The sequence below is a fragment of the Chiloscyllium plagiosum genome, unplaced genomic scaffold, assembly GCF_037043375.1.
Source record: "Chiloscyllium plagiosum isolate Xiang-an unplaced genomic scaffold, Cpla_swu_hap1 HiC_scaffold_13, whole genome shotgun sequence".
NCBI classification, from domain to species: Eukaryota; Metazoa; Chordata; class Chondrichthyes; order Orectolobiformes; family Hemiscylliidae; genus Chiloscyllium; species Chiloscyllium plagiosum.
The window spans coordinates 114464453-114485616 of NW_028270151.1; the positions used below are offsets into that span (position 1 = coordinate 114464453).

General features: G+C 45.4%; 1 long non-coding RNA gene across 1 annotated transcript in view; it reads right to left on the reverse strand.

Moving 5' to 3' along the window:
* LOC148148429 (uncharacterized) overlaps positions 1-20160 on the reverse strand; it is a 34201-nt gene extending 14041 nt beyond the window's left edge. The window contains exons 1-2 of the long non-coding RNA XR_015759073.1: positions 20031-20160; positions 10794-10928 (exon numbers count right to left, since the gene is read on the reverse strand). This is a non-coding gene — a long non-coding RNA (uncharacterized LOC148148429). The remainder of the gene's footprint in view (positions 1-10793; positions 10929-20030) is intronic.
* Between the last annotated feature and the right edge of the window lie 1004 nt (positions 20161-21164).

Below are 21164 nucleotides of genomic sequence, written 5' to 3' on the forward strand. Positions count from 1 at the left end.
GAGCGACCGTGTAATGAAACTTAGTGAATGAGTAATATCACCTGCGAGATCCTTCGGGAAATTGTGATAAAGTGCAGTTTAAATAAACGTAAAGTTTTAAAGTGAATCACAGAAAGGACAAGCTACAACTTGAAACAAAAATAGTCAATTACATGAGTTTGAGAGGAGAACTGACCAAGGTAAACACGCTAAACAGACTGAGACATGTGTCTGTAAATGGACAGTGGAAAACATTTAAAGGAACAGTATAAAACACTCAACAAAAGGACATTTTTTTGAAACAGTAAAACCCTCAGCAAGAAATCCCCACTGGTCCCTCACTCAGGACAAAAGGGATCATACTAGATTATGAGGCTGAGAAGATCACCACAAAATACTTAAAATTCTGAAGTGAGAGAGTGCTTCAGGAGTAAATGTTAAATGAATTGCAAAGGGTCTGCTAGCAGGCGAGGGTTGTGGCAAGGGGAATCATTGTCAGGGTTTATTGACACGACATGAGCAGGGAGAGGTGAAGGTGCTGGATGGTGGTGGATGTTACAGAGAGTGGTCAGGGCCTGAATGGTGTTACAAATCCAGTACGGATTCCTGCAGCTGGAGGTGTTTGCAGAGGTAGGGAGGGGCATATGTATGTTTATTTATTCATTCATGGGATAAGGGTGTCACTGCCTGGACGAACATTCTTTGACCCCACTGGTAATTATCCAGAGGGCAACTTGGAGTCAGCCATATTGCTGTGGGATGGAGTCACATATCATCCAGACCTGGTTAGAATGTCAGATGTTCTTCACTAAAGGAGGTCAGTGAACCAGGTGAGTTCTTCCTACTAAACAACAATGTTTTTATGATAGCCTCACCAATGACTTTTAGAGATACACCATGACATCCGGACTCCTACTCTCAATGTTCTCCCCAATGAAGGTAACCATCCCAAAGACCTGCTTCACCAGCCTGTCTATCTGTGACACCACTTTCAAAGAACTGTGTACCTGCTTCCCTGGGTCACTGACTGACAACACTACCCAGGGTCCGAACATTAACTGTACAAGTCCCACCCTGGTTTGTTTCACCAAAATGGAACACTTCACATGATCTAATTAAACTCCATCTGCTATTCTTCAGCCCACTGTCCCAGCAGTACTGTTAATCTTGTTGTATCATATATAATATTCTCCACTAACCACTTTACCACCAATGTCAGTGTCACCCAAGAAGCTTACTGACCAAGCAACCAATATTCCCATCCAAACCATTTATCCAAATGACACACACCAGTGGACACCCTACACCGCTGGTCACATGCCTGCAGTCAGAAAAACAACATGACACCCATCACTCTCTGTCTACAACCATCAAGCAAATTTTGTATCCAGTTCACTAGCTCCTCCTGAATGCCATATCCTTTTACATTGATCTGAGCTTATTACCCAGTTTACCAGACAGAACACAGAACAGCTCCGCCCAAGACCCTTCAGTAATGATTTCATGCCAACCTATTATCCAACTGTAAGATCAAACTAACCTACATGCCCTTCATTTTACTATTATCCATGTATCTGCCTATTGAATGTGTCTAATTTTACTATCACCATTGGCAGTGCATTCCAACCACCTACCATTCTCTATCCTCTTTTCCATCCTCCATTCACCTTAAAATTATGCCACTTTGCAATTTGAGGAAAAGTCTCTGACAATTCACTCTCTCTGTGCCTCTCATCACCTTGTTCACCTCTACCAAGTCACCTTCTTCACTCCAATGAGCAAAGCCTTAGCTCCCTCAAACTTTCTTCATAAGAAATGCCCTCCATTCCAGTCAGCATCCTGGTAAATCTCCTGTGTACACTCTCTAAAACTTGCACATCCTTGCTGTAAAAATGGGACCAGAACTGAACACAATATTTCAAGTGTATATTTCAAGTGTGGTCTCACCAGGACGCTATAAAGATGCAGTAAAACCTCACGGCTCTTAAAATCAATCCCCTTGCTAAGGAAAGCCAACACAACATATGCCTTTTTAACAACCCCATCAACGTGCGTGGCAACTTGAGGGAATAATGGACACGGACCCCATGATCTCTCTGTTCCTCCACACTGCCACGTATTCTGCCCTTCACCCAGTATTCTGCATTTAAATTCGACCTTCCAGAATGAATCACTTCACACTTTTCCAGATTGAACTCCATCTGCCACTTCCAGCCCAGCTCTGCATCCTGTCAATGTCCCATTGCAACCTACAACAGCCCTCCACATTCCCCACCATTCCACCAACCTTCATGTTATTGGCAAACTTACTAACCCACTCTCCAACATCCACATCCAAGTCATTTATAAGAATCACAAAGAACAGAGTCCCAGAGCCAACTGTTAGATAACATCACTGGTCACTGAGCTCCAGGCTCAATACTGTCCATCTGCTGCCACCCTCTGTCATCTCTGGGCCATCCAATCCTGTATCCAGACAGACAGATTTCCCTGTATCCCAATCATCCTTTTTTTCTGAATGAGCCATCAACGTATTATGCCATATCCTCAAAGAATTCAATAAGGTTTGTGAGACATGACCTGACCCCTCACAAACCCATGCTGACTGTCTAAAATTTAACTATGATTTTCCAAGCAGTTATAAATCCTGTCTTTAGAGTCCCCGCCAATAATTTGCACACAACAGACATTAGATTAAATCTGTAATTCCCAGGATTCTACCTCCGTAACATGGCCCAGACTCTACAAATCTTCACTCCTCTGCCAAGTTCCCCAGAAGGGCACTGGAGGTTGGAGGGAGTTACAGAGATACGGAAGAATATCAGGGCAAGAGGGTTTTGCAGACATTAGGAGGGTTGCAGTGCCAAAATGAGACTTCAGTAATTGTGAGGTTTTATGGTGATGAAGGCATTTGAGGACGGAGCGAAGGAGGATTGTAAGGAAATGAGAGATTTCACAGTTTTATGTGTTTCGTTAAGACTTCAAGAGGTTACTGAGTCGGGGAGGTTTAAGCACTGGAGGTTGTTACATTAACATGGTTTTGGTTGCAATGTCAGGAAGAGGATTCAGGAAGCTGGAGAGTATGGAGTCTGAACGAGGTTACACAAATGGGAAGAGTTGTCAGGAGTGCAGGTGTTTACAGAGACAACAATGGCCTGATCTGGAGCAGAGGAGCCAGATTGGGAGGGATGTGGGGACTGGAGATGGTTTCACAGGGAGGGAGGACTACAGGGCCTCAAGAGGTTACAGAAATGTGGAGAGCTATAGGGCCGGCAGGAGTTCATGGAGTTGGGGAGGAGGGAGGGATGGAGCCGTTTACGTGGATAAGGAAGTTCGTAGGAAAGGTCTGATCACAGACAGGGACTATTTAGGGAATGGAGCAGATTACAGAGATAATGTAGGATGTATAGACTGTAAGAAAAACACACATATGGAGGGTAATCGGGACTGAACAGGTTTAGAGATATCGAAAGGCTTAGGTTCTGGGGTTATTTAGACATGGAGGGTGTGGAATCGGACAGATTTTCCTGGAGATAAGAACAGCAATTTTGGTTGGAGACAGTTACACAGATAAAGGAGCATTAGTAATCTCCTCCAGTTTGGCCTAAGTGGGAAAGTGTTGTAGGGGAGGTTGTTGTTAACACAGATAGGGGTGTAAGAGCTGGAAAAGTTTATGCAGATGAGTAGATGGATGGAAATACTGGAAGAGCTTCCATTGACAGGGTTGGTGATAGTGCTGAGAGCATGTTACACAGATCGCAGTTCCTTTAGGAACTGGATCGAGACAGTCACAGGGACTGGAGTGGGTTCTACAGATCGGAGTATGGCAGAGGCCTGAGAAGATTATAGGGTCTCCACAGATTGATTGTGTCTTTAGGGCTGGAAGAGTTTAGGTAGATACGGAAACCTTAAACCCAATGTATACCATCTTCATTTCCAGACCAGAGCCTCAATATCCCTCATCAGCCAGGGATCACTAAACCTGCCATTTTCCCTTCACCCTAACAGTTACATACTGACCCTGGATTTTCAGTATCACACTTTTAAAAGCCTCCCATTTTCCAGTCATTTCTTTCCTTCAAACAGACTCACCCACTCAACCTCTGCTGGATCCTGTTTCATGGCCCCAAAAATGGCTGTGTTCCAGCATAGCTCCTTAACCTGTGAACCTCTCCTATCGTTTCCCATAGTTACGTTAAAACTAAGACAGTTGCGGTCACTGGACCCAAAGTGCTCTCCGACTGACACTTTCTGACCTTGTTTTCTCAGGGGGCGGGGGGGTCCAATGTTGGGCCCACCTGAGTAGAATAGGACGATATACATATTGATCTAGGAAACTTTCTTGGACACATTTGACAAATTCCAAACGATACGGGCCTTTTATTCTCCGAGTGGCCCAGTCAATCCAGGGGAAATTAAAATCTCCAATCAATACTACTCTCTTATTCCTACAGCTGTCCACAATCTCTCTACACAGCTGCTCTTCTCATACCCGCTGGCTATTTGCGAGTCTGTAATACAGTCCCAACAAAGTGACCACCCCCTTCTTCTTTCTAACTCCTAACCATATGGCCTCCTTTTAATGACTCTTTAGGAGTATCCTCTCTGAGCACTGTTGTTATGTTCTCCCTTATCAAAAGCGCAACTCCCCCTCCTCACTTACATGATTTTTCTGTCATGCCTGCACCCTCTGTATCCGGGAACAGTGAGGTGACAGTCCTGCCCTTCTCTCAGCCATGTTTCTGTTATGGCTATAATATCACAGTCCCCAGAGCCAATCCATGTTCTGTGCTCGTCTGCCTTACCAGTCAGGCCTCATGAAATAAATGCCCTTTCAACCAGAAGTCTTTTCCGTCCATTGACTGTGCCCCTGGATATCCTGAATAGGAAACTTGCTCTCGGTGGCTGGTGTATTTTCCTCTGACTGGCCAATGGTCTCTCTCTTTTTCAGAATCCCAATCCCCTGGCAAACTAGATTAAGCCCTCCCAAGTAACATCGCAAATCTTCACCCCCAGGTTGCTACTGCCCCTCTGGTTCAGGTCCAACACGTCCCCCTTGTCCAGGTCACCTCTACCTCAGAAGTGATCCCAATGATCCAAGACATAAAAACCCTTCCCCCTCCAACAGCTCCTCAGGCACTCATCCATCCACCTTATCTTTCTATTTCCATATTGACTGGCGAGCGGCACTGGGAGTAATCTGGAGCTCACTATCCTTGTAGCCCTGCTTTTTACCTTCTTACCTAACTCCCGATACTCACTTGACCAGAACCCATCCAACTGTATCTATGTCATGTATACTGATGTGCGCAATTACCATTGGTTGTTCACCCTCCCCCTGGAGAAAGGGGCAAAACCTGACCTCCCCTTGGGGATAAAGGTAGGGAAAGGGACTGAGGTATTAGTTGGGGATAGTTTTGACAAAGTGACACAACTGTATTAGGTTGAAGACAGTTATGGAAAAGGACAGGCCTGGTCCACAAGTGAACCATCAACATTGTCCTGCCCCAATCCAGAAGGTTTCGGTCAAGAGCTTCTAACAGTTGATTGTGGAGACGATTTGCAGGTAAAGGGACCTCAGGCAGGTGGGAAGCTTTCAAAAGAGAGATAAAATGAGAGTTCAGGGTCAGGATATTTCTGTTCGTGTGAAGGACAATGCTGATTACAAGTAGAAAATTCTGGATGACTGGGGATATTGAGGTTCTGGTCAAGAAAAAGGCAGTCTATGTCATATATGGCCAGCTGGATTCCACGAAGAACATTGTGGGTACAGTAATACACTGAAGAGGGAAAGCAGTAGGGCAAACAGGAGACCTGAGAAAACTTTGGCTGATAATGCTGAGTAAGATCCAAAGGAATTCAACATGAATACTAACAACAGAAGATTAACTAGAGACAGAATGTGCCCCATTAAAGATCAATGGGATAATCCATGTGTGGAACCACAGAAGATGGGTGAGATCCTTGACGAAAATTTCACATCAGTACTCAAAGACTGGGGAAGTCAGGGAAATAAAGTCTTCAAAAGACTCCGCATAATAGAATATGAGGAGCTGGAGTTTTAAAAACGCATTAAAAAAGACAAATCTCTCGAGCTAATCATGTATATCCAAGGACATTGGGGGAAAGTCAGGAAGAATTGCCCCTAAAAGAGGTATTTATATCAGTGATAGCCACGGGTGATGAGCTGGAAGCCTGCAGGGTGTTTAACGTTGTGTCAGTATTTAAAACTGCTGTGAGAGAAAGCCAGGCACTAAAAGACCAATTGGCTTGATGTTAGGGGTGTGTACGGTGTTGGAGGGGGCTCTGAGGGACAGGAGTTACGTGCATTTCGAAAGGCAAGGGTTGATTAGGGACAGTTAACGCAAAGTACACAAGTAGTGTCTCACAAACTTGCCTGAGTTTTTTGAAGGCGTGACTAAGAAGATAGAACAGGAGACTGTGTTTATACTGACCACAACAAGGCCTTGGACAAGGTTTAGCGTGGAACACTGGTTAGTAAGGTTAGATCACATGGGATCAGGGAGAGCTAGCCAACTGGATACAAAATTGGCTTGACAGTAGGAAACAGAGTGGTGGGAGAGGGCTGTTGTGCAGACTGGGGGCCTATGACCAGCGGTGTGTCTTAAGGAACAGTGCTACATCCACTGTTTTGCATCATTTACAGAAAATATTTCTGTAAGAGCATAGGAGTCATTGTTAGTAAGTTTGTTGATAAAGGTCCGTATATAACACGGGTTATAGTGGGCTGGGAATACAATTATCGAAGGGGATCGTGAACAACTGAGCCAGTGGGCCAAGGAATGTAAGATGGAGTTGGATTAAGGTGATGGATTTTGTTAAGGCAAACTAGGGAGGACTAACAGTTAATTGTCGGGCCTTGGGCAGTGTTGTGGAACAGAGAGAGACCAAAGGGTACAGTTGCATTGTTCCTTGGAAGTGGCATCGCAGGTGGACAGGCTGGGGAAAGTGACATTAGGCACACTTGCCCTCATGGGTCAGAGCATTGAGGACACGAGCTGGAACATCATGATACGGCTGTACAAGACATTGCTGGGTCCCCAGTTGGAGTACTGCATGGAATTCTGATCCTCCTGTTTTAGGAAGCATTTCCCGAAACTGTAAATGGAGCAAGGATTGACGAAGATGCTACTGATACTAAACGGTTTGAGAGAAACGGAGAAGCTGGATAAGCTGGAAACCAACATCGGGGAATGAGATAGCTTTGGCTGATAAGGTTAAGGAGAATGCTAGGAAATTCTAAAGCACACACATACAAAAAGCAACGAGAGAGACAATAGGGCCCCGCAATAATCAATAAGGCCATCCGTGTGTGGAACCACAGGGGAGGGGTGAGACCCTAAATGAACATTTTATGTCAGAATTTCCTGTGGACAAGTCAGTTAAAGAAACAATGATGGTTTGTAAAGAGTCCCCATTACAGAAGAGGTGGTGCTGGAGGTCTTCAAACATAAAGGTAGAGAAAGCCCTAGGTCCTGAACAAGTGTATCCCAGAACATTGTGGCAAAGTAGTGACAGGGACCCGAGCAGAACTATTTGCATCATTGTCCTTCGATGATACAGATCGCAGGACGATGATTAAAACCACGAGGGATACAGGTAAGGTGATTAGCCAACGCCTTTACCCCAGGGTAGCGGAGTCCATAACTAGATTGGATTGAAGTGCAGAAGGAGGAGGTGTTAGCAATTCTGCAAAGTCCAAAAATAGATCAGACCCCGAGGCCGAATGGGATTTACCCTCGGATTCTCTGGGAATCTAGGAAGGAGATTGCCAAGCCTTTGGCTTTGAGGTTTATGTCGTCAATGTTTACAGGAATAGTACCAGAAGGTTGGAGGAGAGCAAATGTTATCCGCTTAGATTAGATTACTTAGAGTGTGGAAACAGGCCATTCGGCCCAACAAGTCCACACCGACCCTCTGATGAGCAACCCACCAAGACCCATTCCTATCCATTTACCCCTTCACCTAACACTATGGCCAATTCAGCTAATCTGCACATTTTGGACTGTGGGAGGAAACCGGAGCACCCGGAGGAAACCCACAGACACGAAGAGAATGTGCAAACTCCACACAGACAGTTGGCTGAGGCAGGAATTGAACCCGGTTTTCTGGTGCTGTGAGGAAGCAGTGCTAACCACTGTGCCACACCAAACAGGGGAGTGGAGAAATCCTGGTAGTTATAGACCTGCGAGCTTTACTTTGATTCTGGGTAAAGTGTTGGAAAGGCTTGTAGGGGATAGGATTTATAATCATCTGGAGATGAGTTAGTTGATTAGGGATAGTCAAAACGGTTTTGTGAAGGGTAGGTCGTGCCCTCACAAACCTTAATGAGTTCTTTATGAAGTTGAACAAAGAGATGGATGAGGGTAAAGCAGTTGATGTGCTATATATGTATTTCAGGAAGGCATTTGTTAAGGTTCCCCATGGTAGGCTATTGCCGATAATACGGAGGCATGGGTTTGTGGGTGATTTAACAGTTTGGATCAGAAATTGGCTCACTGAAAGAAGGCAGAGGGTAGTGGTTGATGGGAAATATCGATCCTGGAGTTCTGTTACTGGTGGGTACTTCCAGGATGTGTTTTGCGTCCACTGTTGCTGTCAATTATATAAATGTCCTGTATGAGGGCATTGAAGGATGGGTTAGTAAATTTGCAGAAGACACTAAGGTCGGTAGAGTTGTGGATAGTGACGAAGGGTGTTGGAGGATACAGAAAGATGTAGATAAGCTGCACAGCTGGACTGAAAGGTCGCAAATGGAGTTTAATGTGGAAAGGTGTGAGGCGATTCACTCTGGAGGGAGTAACAGGAACACAGGGTTCTGAGATAATGGTAAGATTGTTGGTAGTGTAGATGAACAGAGGGATCTCTATGTCCATGTACATAGATCCTTCAAAGTTGCCACCCAGGTTTATGGGGTTTTTTTAAGAAGCCATTCAGTGTGTGAGCTTGTCTTGGTAGAGGGATTTTTTTCAGAACCATTAGATCATGCTGCAGCTGTACAAAACTCTGGGTGTGGCCACATTTATTCAGGAAGGATGTGTAAGCTTTGGAAAGGATTCAGAGGAGATTTAGATTAGATTAGATTACATTACAGTGTGGAAACAGGCCCTTTGGCCCAACAAGTCCACACCGACCCGCCGAAGCGAAACCCACCCATACCCCTACATTTACCCCTTACCTAATACTACGGGCAATTTAGTATGGCCAATTCACCTGACCCTGCACATCTTTGGACTGTGGGAGGAAACCGGAGCACCCGGAGGAAACCCACGCAGACACGGGGAGAACGTGCAAACTCCACACAGTCAGTCGTCTGAGGCAGGAATTGAACCCAGGTCTCAGGCGCTGTGAGGCAGCAGTGCTAACCACTGTGCCACCGTGCCGCCCACAATTTACTAGGAAGTTACCTGATATGGAGGGAAGGTATTATGAGGAAAGGCTGAGGGACTTTAAGCTGTTTTTGTTCAAGAGAATGTGTTTGAGGTCAATTAATGGAGACACATAAGATAATCAGCAGGTGAGATGGGTTGGACAGTGAGAGCCTTTTCTCTTGGATGGCGATGCCTAGCACGAGGGGAGACAGCTTTACATTGAGGTAGATATTAATATTAATAAATAGATATGGGACAGATGCCAGAGGTAGGTTCTTTACTCAGAATAGTCGGGGCATGGAATGCATTGCCTGCAATAGTGGTAGACTCGCCAAATGTAAGGGCATTTAAACAGTCATTGGATAGACATATGGACACGAATTGGAATAGTGTTGGTTCGGTGAGCTGCAGATTGGTTCCACACGTTGGCGCAAAATCGAGGGCGGAAGGGCCTGTATTGCGCTGTCATGTTCTGTGTTCCAATGGGCATAAATATGAGATGGGAGAGGAAAGACTAAAAAGAGATTTTAGGAGAAAATTTTCGACACAGAGGATGGTGCAGTTATGGAATGAGCTTCCAGGGGAAGTGGTAGAGAGAAGTACAATTACAACATGTAAAAGACATTTGTGCAGGTACATGGGGAGGAGAAGGTTTTTATGGATACGGGTCAAATGCAGGGAAACGTGACTTGTTCATGGACTCTGGTCAGCATGGACTAGTTGGATTGAAGGAACCGTTTCCGTGCTGCATGACTCTGTCTCCAGTTATTGGAGGAGGAGACGACCGAGATAAGGCATGCTGCAGACACTGAAGCAAGTTACAGCGATAATAGTCTGGAATCCAGTACATTTCAAATATGTGGAGTGACTATTGGGATTAGATTAACAAGTGCCCAACAAGACCACAGCGCCCCGCCGAAGCGTAACCCACCCATACCCCTACATTTACCCCTTACCTTACACTATGGGCAATTTAGCATGGCCAAATCACCTAACCTGCACATCTTTGGACTGTGGGAGGAAACCGGAGCACCCGGAGGAAACCCACACAGACACGGGGAGAACGTGCAAACTCCACACAGTCAGTCGCCTGAGTCGGGAATTGAACCCGGGTCTCTGGCGCTGTGAGGCAGCAGTGCTAACCACTGTGCAACCGTGCCGCCTATGATAGGAGGACATTACAGGGATAGGAACTGTTATAGGAGTTACAAATTATTGAAGACACTGGTGCACAATTAATGCCATAGATACAGTGTTGCAGAGTAGTGAGTCTTAGTACAACAGAACTAAGGAGTGGTGATTGAGCCTGGGGTATGTGTAAACTGTGCTCCCCCTCCAGCACTGTACCTGTGCCATGTCTTGTTAGCCGATGTTTGGAGCCCTCCCATTGCTGCCTGCTCTGTGCACTGTGAGTGATCTTACCTCACTGCAGGATTTATTGAAGGCTCCAGATCTCCCTGCCCTTTGTCTCTCTGGCTGACCGACCATCTTCAATGTGGTGATGGACAAGACACCCAGCAGCTGGGAAGTTAATCGAGTCTGAACCTTTCTGAGTACCTACAGGAGACAGAGAAATAGACAGTGAGGATTAAAAATGGCACAGATACCACCACAGAGATCTGGAAAATCCCAGTCTCTATCCCTGGTCTGTGCTGCCTCGTCTCTCTGGAGTGGAGAATTCTGTTGGCTCAGGATCTGGTGTAGCTGCAATCAAGGGAGAGAGAGAGAGAGAGAGAGAGAGAGAGAGAGAGAGAGAGAGAGAGAGAGAGAGAGAGAGAGAGAGAGAGAGAGAGAGAGAGAGAGAGAGAGAGAGAGAGAGAGAGAGAGAGAGAGAGAGAGAGAACGCAAGAGCAAGAACAAGAGCGAGAAACTAAGTGATATCACCAGAATGCTGGAAGATATCAGGATCACACAACTGTGTTGGAAGAACAGTTTTGCTTCATCATGCACTGGTATGCATGGATCATATTAGATTATGAGGCTAAGAAGATCACCAAAACGTAATTAAAATCCTGAAGTAAGAGAGCATTTGAGGAGTAAGTGTTAAAGGGATTGCAAAGGGTCAGCTAGCAGGAGGAGGGCAGTGGGAAGGGGAATCATGATCAGGGTTTAATGACACGGCAGGAATCGGGAGAAGTGAAGGTGCTGGAGGTGCTGAGTGTGGTACAGAGAATGGTCAGGGCCTGTACGGTGTTACAAAGCCAGTACGGATTGCTGCAGCTGGAGGGGTTTGCAGAGGTAGGGAGGGATATATGTATTTTTATTTATTCCTTAATGCAATGTGGGTGTCACTGATTGGACGAGCATTCTTTGCTCCACTGCGAATTGCCCAGTGGGTAGCTCAGAGTCAGCCATATTGCTGTGGGTCTGGAGTCACATGTCGGCCAGACCTGGTTAGAATGTAAGATGTCCTTCCTTAAAAGAGGTCAGTGAGCCAGATGAGTTCTTCCTACAGATCAGCAATGCTTTTACGGTAACCTCACCAGTATCTTGTACAGATGCAACATGGTAAAGACAAGGGCTGCAGATGCTGGAAACCAGAGTCTAGATTATAGTGGTGCTGGAAAAGCACAGGTCAGGCAGCATCTTGACATCCCAAGTCTTACTCTCAATGCTCTGCCCAATGAAGGTAACCATCCCAAACGCCTGCTTCACCAGCCTGTCTACCTGTGACACCACATTCAAAGAACTGTGTACCTGCATCCCTGGGTCACTGACTGACAACACTACTCAGGGCCCGAACATAAACTGTACAAGTCCCACCCTGGTTTGTTTCACCAAAAATGGAACAGTTTGCATTTATCTAATTAAACTCCAACTGCTATTCTTCAGCCCACTATCCCAGCAGGACTGTTCATCCTGTTGTATCACAGATAACCTTGTTCACTGTCCACTTTCCCACCAATGTCAGTATCATCCAAAAACCTTACTTACCAGGAAACCAATATTCCCATCCAAACCATTTATCCAATGACAAACAACAGTGGACCCATTACACCGCTGGTCACATACCTCCACTCAGAAAGACAACATGCCTCCCATTGCCCTCTGTCTCCTACCATCAAGCCAATTTTGTATCCAGTCGACTAGCTCCTCCTGAATGCCATATCCTTTTACATTGATCAGAGCTTATTACCCAGTTTACCAGACAGAACATAGAACACAGAACAGTACAGCACAAGACCCTTCGACCATGATGCCATGCCCATCTTTTACCCGACTGTAAGATCAAACTACCTTACATAACCTTCATTTTACTATCATCCATGTGCCTATCCAAGAGTCTATTAAATGTCCGCTCCACTCACCCACCACTCTCTGTGTAACGAACCTACATCTGAAATCTCCCCTTACCCATCCTCCAATCACCTTAAAATTATGCCCCCTTGTACCATGCATGCCATGGGATAAAGAGGTCTCTCACTATTCACTCTATCTATGCCTCACACCATCTTGTTAACCTCTACCAAGTCTCCCCTCACCCTTCTTCACTCCAATGAGAAAAGCCTTAGCTCCCTCAACCTTTCTTCATTAGACATGCCCTCCAGTCCAGGCAGTATCCTGGTAAATCTCCTCTTTACCCTCTCTAAAGCTTCCACATCCTTCCTGTAATGAAGGGACCAAAACTGAACACAATATTCTAAATCGGGGTCTAAACAGGGCTCTATAGATCTGCAGCATAACCTCATGGCTTTAAAACCCCCAGCTAATGAAAGCCAATACAACATATTTCTTCTAAACAACACTATCAGCTTGGTGATAAATTTGATGGATCTCGGTCATGAAATCCAAGATTCATCTGTTCCTCCACACTATTCAGTATTCTGTCTTTACTCCTGTATTCTGCATTCAAGTCTCACCTTCCAAAATGCAGCACTTCACACTTTTCCAGATTTGACTTGATCTGCCACTTCACAGCCCAGCTCTACATCCTGTCAATGTCCCATTGCAACCTCCAGCAGACATCCACACTATTCACCACTCCACCAACCTTCGTGTCATTGGCAAACTTACTTACCCAGTCTTCCACACACACATCCAAGTCATCCAGAAATCACAAAGAGCAGAGATTTTTTGACCTCTCCCTGCAGAAAACCCACTGGTCACCGAGCTCCAGGCTGAATGATTTCCATCTGTCATCACCTTCTCTCTTCTATGGGCCAGGAATTCTGTATCCAGACAGGCAGGTTTCCATGTATCCCATACTCTGTACTTTCTAAATGAGTCACAAATGTGTTTTGTCACATTCTCAAAGGATTCAATAAGATTTGTGAGGCATGACCTGTCCCTTACAAAGCCAAGCTGTCTTTCTCTAATCAAACTATGGTTTTCCAAGGAATCATAAATCCTGTATCCCAGAGTCCTCTCCAATAATCTGCACATCACAGGCAGAAGACTGACAGAAATGTGATTCCCATGAATATCTCTATTCCCTTTCTTGAACAACGCATGGCTGATTCACCTAACCTGCACGTCTTTGGGCTGTGGATGGAAACCGGAACACCTGTCGGAAACCCACACAGACACGGAGAGAATGTGCAAACACCACACAGATAGTCGCCTGGGGCTGGAATCGAAATCGCATCCCTGGTGCTGTGAGGCAGCAGTGCTAACCACTGCCCCATGTAACTCTCTAGAGCCCTGCTTCTGATCCTTGGATCCTCAATGTTAAGTTATTTTCCTTCTTTCTCTTGGCTAGATGTCCTACATCCCTTGGAACCTTGTCAAATGCTTTGCTGAAGTTCATGTAGACAACGTTGACTGCTCTGCCTTCATCTATTTCTTGGCCAACTCCTCAAAGAGACAATCCAGTTTGTGAAACACGGTTTCCCACTCAAAGCCCTGCTGACTATCTCTAATCAGCCCTTGCCGTTCCAAATGTACGTAGCTTCTTTCTCTCAGAATCTCCTCCAACAACTTACCCAGCACTGGGCTCACGGGGCTGTAATTTCCTGGTGTTTCCCTGCAGCCCTTTAGTGATGGAATAGCATTAGCCACCCTCCAGTCTTCCGGTACCTCACTGTGTCTGTTGATAATATAAATATCTCTGTTCGGGACACTGCAATCTCTTCCCTAGCTTCCCAAAATATTCAAGGATAGACCTAATGAGCTACTGAGGATTGATCTACCTTTATTTGTTTTAAGATTCCAGCACTTTTTCTTCTCTGTTGAGGATTCTTTCCAAGACAGCACTATTTATTTCCCCAAGTTCCTGACCTTCCATGTCTTTCTCCACAGTAAATTCTGACAAGATTGTTTTGTCTAATATCTCAACCACATCCTGATAGTTAAGATGCCTATTCTCTATCAAGTTACTCCTTAGCCCAAACTGAAACTTGTGTAAAGGTTTCTGAAAAGTCAAATAAACCGTATCCTCGGTACAACCGCTCTTACACCCGTATCTATTCTGCCATTTATATTCACACGAATAAAAATACAATCCAACAGACTCAAAAACACATTGTCTGTTTATTAATTGCGTTTCTGAGGGTCCAGTTATTGTTTATTGACATATCCTTTCTAATACATTCCAGCTCCCGACCTACTGTCAGACTAACGAACACTGTTTGGTTTCAGACTGGCAGCAGAAGAGGTTATGGAAGTTCTTGTTTATCAATCTGAAAAAGGTAGCTTAGAGGTTCAACAGGTAACAGAGGCTTTGGAAATAAGGAGGGTCGTGGGGACTGAAGGATATTATGGAGATAGGGAGTGCTGTGGGGACTGTATGAGATTATGGACATAGAGAGTGCAGTGGTGACTGAAGAACATTATGGAGATAGGGAGTGTTGTGGGGCCTGAAAGAGGCCAAAGTGATCTGGAGGGCTGTTGGGCCTGAAGTAGGTTGCACAGATCAAGCAGATCATGGGGATTAAAGGAGGTTGCTCTGAACGGGAGGGACGTCGGATCTGGATGAGACTATGGAGGTAAGGGCCTTTTGGAGGTTATGGAGTTAGGGAGGTTTGTGGGGAATGATTCAGGTTTCATGGATAGGAAAATCTTGAGGACTGAAGGAGTTTATGGAGATAGGGAGGGCTGTGGGAACTGAAGGGGCTTACACACGTAGGGAGGACTGTGGGGACATTAGGGAGGTTATGGAGATAATAAGTTTATAGAGAAGCACAGGAAAGAAGAGCAGGTATCGACCATTTGACCACAGAGTCGGTCCCACCATTCAAATGATCAAGACTGATCATCTAACCCAGTACAGTATTCCTGCTTTCACACCTTACTCTGATATTATAGTGAACACTGGCATTTAGTGATGCAGCGGGCTGTAGTAACTGGGACGGGGGTGTGCCTTACTGAGAATAGGAGGGTTGTGGAAGCTGGAACAGGTGACAGGTGCAGGGAAGGTTTTAGGAATGGGAGGACTTTACATGGATTTGAAGGAATGCAGGGATGGAACGTGGTAACAATCACAGGAAGGATTTTGGGAGCTCGATCTGAGACGGGTACAGCTGAGAACAGAAGGGAATCAAACAGTCAGGGCAGGCAGGGACAAGTAGGACTAATAAATTAAACTGCATTTATTTCAATGCAAGGGACCTAACAGGGAAGGCAGATGAACTCAGGGCATGGTTAGGAACATGGGACTGGGATATCATAGCAATTACAGAAACATGGCTCAGGGATGGGCAGGACTGGCAGCTTAATGTTCCAGGATACAAATGCTACAGGAAGGATAGAAAGGGAGGCAACAGAGGAGGGGGAGTGGCATTTTTGATATGAGATAGCATTACAGCTGTGCTGAGGGAGGCTATTCCCAGAAATACATCCAGGGAAGTTATTTGGGTGGAACTGAGAAATAAGAAAGGGATGATCGCCTTATTGGGATTGTATTGTCGACCCCCCAATAGTCAGAGGGAAATTGAGAAACAAACTTGTAAGGAGATCTCAGCTATATGTAAGAATAATAGGGTAGGTATGGTAGGGGATTTTAACTTTCCAAACATCGACTGGGACTGCCATAGTGTTAAAGGTTTAGACGGAGAGGAATTTCTTAAGTGTGTACAAGACAATTTTCTGATTCAATATGTGGATGTACCTACTAGAGAAGATGCAAAACTTGACCTACTCTTGGGAAATAAGGCAGGGCAGGTGACTGAGCTGTCAGTGGGGGAGCACTTCGGGGCCAGCGACCATAATTCTATTTGTTTTAAAATAGTGATGGAAAAGGATAGACCAGATCTAAAAGTTGAAGTGCTAAATTGGAGAAAGGCCACTTTTTATGGTATTAGGCAAGAACAACACGGTGGCACAGTGGTTAGCACTGCTGCCTCACACCGCAAGAGACCCAGGTTCAATTCCCGCCTCAGGCGACTGACTGTGTGGAGTTTGCACATTCTCCCCGTGTCTGGGTGGGTTTCCTCCGGGTGCTCCAGTTTCGTCCCACAGCTTAGGTGAACTGGCCACGCTAAATTGCCCGTAGTATTAGGTGCAGAGGTCAATGTAGGGAAATGGGTCTGGGTCGGTGTGGACTTGTTGGGCCGAAGGGCCTGTTCCAAACTGTAAGTAATCTAAACTTTCGAAAGCTGACTGAAGGCAGATGTTCGCAGGTAAAGGGACGGCTGGAAAATGTGAAGCCTTCAGAAATGAGATAACAAGAATCCAGAGAAAGTATATTCCTGTCAGGGTGAAAGGGAAGGCTGGTAGATATATAGAATGCTGGATGACTAAAGAAATTGAGGGATTGGTTCAGAAAAAGAAGGAAACATATGTCAGGTATAGACAGGATAGATCGAGTGAATCCTTAGAAGCGTATAAAGGAATTTGGAGTATACGTAAGAGGGAAATCAGGAGGGCAAAACGGGGACATGAGATAGCTTTGGCAAATAGAATTAAGGGCAATTGAGAGGGTTTTCAAAATATATTAAGGACAAAAGGGTAACTAGGGAGAGAATAGGTCCCCTCAAAGATCAGCAAGGCAGCCTTTGTGTGGAGCCACAGAAAATGGGGGAGATACTAAATGAACATTTTGCATCAGTATTTACTGTGGAAAAGGATTTGGAAGATATAGACTGTAGGGAAATAGATGGTGACATCTTGAAAAATGTCCAGATTACAGAGGAGGAAGTGCTGGATGTCTTGAAATGGTTAAAGGTAGATAAGTCCCTAGGACCTGATCAGCTGTACCCGAGAACTCTGTGGGAAGCTAGACAAGTGATTGCTGGGCCTCGTGCTGAGATATTTGTATCATCGATAGTCACAGGTGAGGTGCCGGAAGACTGAAGGTTGGCAAACATGGTGCCATATGTTTAAGAAGGACGGTAAATGCAAGCCAGGGAACTATAGACGGGTGAGCCTTACCTCAGCGGTGGGCAAGTTGTTGGAGGGAATCCTGAGGGACAGGATGTATGTGTATTTGGAAAGGCAAGGACTGATTAGGGATAGTCAACATGGCTTTGTGTGTGGGAAATCATGTCTCAAAAACTTGATATAGTTTTTTGAAGAAATAACAAAGAAGATTAATGAGGGCAGAGCAGTAGATGTGATCTATATGGACTTCAGGAAGGCGTTCGACAAGGTTCCTCATGGGAGACTGGTTAGCAAGGTTAGATCTCATGGAATACAGGGAGAAGTAGCCATTTGGATACAGAACTGGCTCAAAGGTAGAAGACAGAGGGTGGTGGTGGAGGATTGTTTTTTCAGACTGGAGGCCTGTGACCAGTGGAGTGCCACAAGGATCGGTGCTGGGCCCTCTACTTTTTGTCATTAACATAAAAGATTTGGATGCGAGCATAAGAGGTACAGTTAGTAAGTTTGCAGATAACACCAAAATTGCAGTACATTTCAAATATGTGAAGGGGCTATCGGGAAGCGAGGAGGTTACAGAAATAGGAATTGTTATAGGAATTAAAAATTATTAAAGACACTGGACCACAAGACATGCCATAGATACAGTGTTGCAGAGTAGTGAGTCTCAGTACAACAGAACTTACGTTAGGGGTGGTGATTGAGCCTGGGGTGTGTGTGTGTGCACTGTGCTCCCCCTCCAGCACTGTATCAATGTCATGTCTTGTGAAGAGGGTTACCTCAGGTTAAAACTGGATCTGGACCAGATGGGCCAATGGGCTGAGAAGTGGCAGATGGAGTTTATTTCAGATAAATGCGAGGTGTTGCATTTTGGGAAAGCAAATCTTAGCAGAACTCATAATACTTAATGATAAGGTCCCAGGGAGTGTTACTGAACAAAGAGACCTTGGAGTGCAGGTTCATAGCTCCTTGAATGTGAATTCACAGGTAGATAGGATAGTGAAGAAGGTGTTTGATATGCTTTCCTTTGTTGGTCAGACTATTGAGTACAAGAGTTGGGAGGTCATGTTGCAGCTCTACAGGATGCTCGTTAGGCCACTGTTGGAATATTGCGTGCAATTCTGGTCTCCTTATCGGAAAGATGTTGTGAAATTTGAAAGTGTTCAGAAAAGATTTACAAAGATGTTGCCAGGGTTGGAGGATTTGAGCTACAGGGAGAGGCTGAACAGGCTGGGGTTGTTTTCCCTGGAACGTCGGAGGCTGCGGGGTGACCTTATAGAGGTTTACAAAATTATGATGGACATGAATAGTATAAATAGACAAAGTTTTTATTCCCTGTGGTTGGGGAGTCCAGACTATCCCAATAAAATAGCTTAGTCCTCCCTGAGTACTGGTAGCAGTGCTCCTGATGTGGTCTCCTCTCCATTAGGGAGACTGGACGCCTCCCAGCAGAGCGCTTTAGGGAACATCTCTGGGACACCCGCACCAATCAACCCCACTGACCTGTGGCCCAACATTTCAACTCTCCCTCCCACTCTGCTGAGGACGTGCAGTTCCTGGGCTTCCTCTCCTGCCGCATCCTCACCACCCGCACCTGGAGAAAGAACGCCTCACCTTCCGCCTCAGAACACTTCAACCCAGGGCACCAATGTGGATTTCACCAATTTCCTCATTTCCCCTTCCCCCATTTCACCCCACCTCCAGCCTTCCTTCTCAGCAATGCCCTCATGACCTGTCCTACCGGCCTATCTCCCTTGCCACATATCCACTCCACCCTCCTTTCTGATCTACTACCTTTATCCCCAACCCCATTCACCTACTGTACTCTATGCTATTTTCTCCCCATTCCCCACCCCCCGTCTTTTATCTCTCCATCCTGCAGTCTCCCGGCCTCTATTCCTGATGAAAGGCTTTTGCCCGAAATGTCGATTTTCCTGCTTCTTGGATGCTGCCTGACCTGCCATGCTTTTCCAGCACCACTCTACTCTAGACTCTGGTTTCCAGCATCTGCAGTACTTGTTTTTACCTTATTGGAGGAGGAGACGACCGAGATAAGGCATGTTGCAGATACTGAAGCAAGTTACAGGGATAGGGATGGTAGTCTGGAATGCAGTACATTTCAAATATGTGAAGGGGCTATCGGGAAGCGAGGAGGTTACAGAAATAGGAATTGTTATAGGAACTAAAAATTATTTAAGACACTGGACCACAAGACATGTCATAGATACAGTGTTGCAGAGTAGTGAGTCTCAGTACAACAGAACTTACGTTAGGGGTGGTGACTGAGCCTGGGGTGTGTGTGTGCACGGTGCTCCCCCTCCAGCACTGTATCAATGTCATGTCTTGTTCATAGATGTTTGGAGCCCTCTCATTGTTCTTTGCTCTGTGCACTGTGGGTGACCTTACCTCACTACAGGATTTATTGAAGGCTCCAGATCTCCTTTCCCTTTGTCTCTCTCGAGCAGACCAACTGTGTTCAATGTGGCGATGGATGATCTACCCAGCAGCTGGGAAGGCTATTGAGTCAGGACCTTCCTGAGTAACTACAGGAGACAGAGAAATAGACAGAATGGAAAATTAAACAGATGCAGTGAGGGTTACACATGGAGAATGGGACTGAGTCCCACAGAGATCTGTAAAATGGAGCGATATTAAGTAATAGTCCCAGATTGCTGGAAGATGTCAGGATCACACAGTCATGTTGGAAGAATGGGTTTAGCTTCATGATGCCCTGGTATCAGTGCTCAGGGATGAGCACCCAGTGAGCAGGTCAAGTGATGGCCTAGTGGTATTATTGCGAGAGAATGTATCCAAAACCTCAGCTAATGTTCAGGGGAGGCAGGTTTGAATCCCGCCATCTGAAATGGAGACATTTGAAATCAATAATTTTAAAAATAATAATTAACAATCCACAAATAAGTATGAAACCATGACTGATGTACAACAAATCCAAACACTTGTCCTTTCGAGAAGGACATCTGCCCATCCTCACGTGGTCTGCACGACATCCCCACAGCAAAGTGTTTGCCTCTCAATGACCCTCTGAAATGGCCGAGCCAGCTACTCAGCTCAAGGGCAGCTAGGGCTGGGCAAGAAAGGCTGGTCAGCCAGAGATACACACATCCCATACCTGATTTACAACAATAATCCATTCGGATGGTCCCACTGGAACCGTGCTGGGACCAGGGTCCTGGCCGATCATGTCGGTAGGTTTATGGACAGGGTTTGAAACTGACAGAGAGGATGCAGGGACAGGGTTCAGGTGAAAGGAACTTTCCAAATCCAAAGGGAAAAGGTGAAGCAATGTAACAGCATGGGAATGTGGCTGAAGACAAGCAGAAAGGAACAGGATGGGACAGAGTTTAACTAAAATTGTACATCAGCAAATAGATTTGTGACAGAAAATTGTGGGAAAGAGTAAGTTCTTTTTTTTTTCAAATGGACAACGTCGCTGTCACAAATCCATCTACCTTATTACAAAGCGATAAAAGAGATTTAGACAGCTGGGAGACATGGATATAGGGTGAACAAAAATATTCA